Genomic DNA, 2,036 nt, shown 5'->3' on the forward strand with positions numbered 1-2,036 from the left:
CTTCCGATTGCCAGGTGTATGCTGCGAACCGACGTGTGAATGCTCAGCAGGAGCGTGTTGTGTTTGGATTGTTGTGATATTTCAAGTCATCCATGGAAATGCGAGACTATATCTGGATGAACTATTGAATAGACTAGACCGGTGATGATGTGCGGGTCCTGCGTGATAAACTACGCCACTTGGACTATCCTGTATGTGAGCTGCAGGGTATCCGAGATACGGTGCGCCCATTTGGACCCATGGCTGTATCTGTTTGTGATGATGGGAGTTTGAATGTTCTCTCTCTTGCTTCCGTCCGTCTGCGTGGTTTGCTTGCAAAGTATGTTGATGCAGTTCAGGCAGATTCAAACGAGCTTGTCCTATGCTACCACAGTGTGGTGTGGGAAATGGGTGGGTTTTTCTGCCGTAAACTCCATCCCCTCCTCTGGCCGTTTCCATTCCGTTGTCCTGCGCTAATTCCCATTTTCTTTACTCTCTAGGCACAACTGTGGAACACATTTATAATGGTTCTGTTATTTGTTGGCAATCAGTCATAATAAAATCGTTTCCCCAAACTTGGTTTCTTATTTCCCGATAACGCAAGCGTTACGGCAACCAAGGCATCCAGGCCTTGATTTGAAGACAAGGTTGCGTAGGTGAGAAAAGGAGGGCGTAATTTTCCGGTTTCGTGTATAGCCTCAGTGTGGTCCCGAAACCTTCTAGGACAATATAGGGTCACCTCTAACAACATACGTCTAGCACTGTGTACAATGGTCCGACAGCCTAACTGCGCCTGAAACAATTATTGGGCTTTATGGGTGTTTCATGTCACGGTGTTACTAGTTATGCAATCGACAAATATTATTCAGCCCGAAGATTCTAAGACGGGCGCATCGTCTGCTGTCACATAGTATGTGGTCACCAACGAAAACGGAACGAGTGATTTCCAGCCACAACTGAGCTTCAGGGTTCAAAACCCGCAGTTGTGAAATAAGTTGCTGTGGCTTTAGGTATAGCTGATATGTGTCGTTGGTAATAGTGGTGTTCCAAGCTTAGCGTACATTGCTCACTAAATGCGTCAACAACTGCTTACATTATTCTGTGTGCTTAGATGATTGGTAAACCCTTCTTTATGCCACAACGATACTTTAGTTAAGGGTGGCAAATAGGGGTGGCGTGTTACGCTTGCCACCGGTGGTGCCAGAGCTGCAGCCCTAGCTCAGCCACAGACGCTATCGCTGATCCTTTGGCTCCAAACGACGCACCGATTGTTCTGTCATTATAAACCAAAGTTAGTACTGTCCATGAACACACCGGGTATCGCACCTAGGGCAGTAATGAATATATCGGGTGCCCAAGCTACCGAACACAATAACAATGCTACATGACCTTCAAGGCATGCTTTGAGAGGAACATAGACATTAGCACGTAGGCTGTTCCTTTCATTCAAACGAATAACGGTTTCAAAACTTGTGAACGATGCTGAGTGCAAACGGTCAATACACCAGGGTCAGCTGCTAAATCCATCCTGTTCTCACTAATTACTTTTTGGTACCGCCAGTAATCCCAAATAACATCTTCTTTTGGAGATATAGATAACGTTAGTAACAAAGTGTAAGACGACACTTTTTACAATCGAGCTATCCAATACTCACGGTAATCGATTACTCTTTGCTTTTATTACATTAACAAATCTGTTAACGATGTAAATTTTAAAAAGATACAACCGCATTATAATTTTCTACTTCGATTGCGAGGGTCAATCATAAGCCGAAAATCCTCCATGTTGTCATTTTTGAATGTTCCCGTAATACAGCTTCCAACTAATCAGAATGGAGACGACACCGCACTTCGCGTGATCGCCCACCTTAGCTGCCAGCGGCTAGACGGATAATGCATTTTTCTGTAAAACCCCTGCGGACGAAATAAAAACTTCAACGTCAAAATTTTGCACTTCTTTGCATATATGCGTGGACTGAAAACCACCCTCATCTGCCGTCATTTTTTTGCGATTTGTTTCAATCGATCTCTTTCGAAAATTATTGGCCCACATTCGG

This window comes from Opisthorchis viverrini, assembly GCF_000715545.1.
Source record: "Opisthorchis viverrini unplaced genomic scaffold opera_v5_190, whole genome shotgun sequence".
Taxonomy (NCBI): Eukaryota; Metazoa; Platyhelminthes; class Trematoda; order Opisthorchiida; family Opisthorchiidae; genus Opisthorchis; species Opisthorchis viverrini.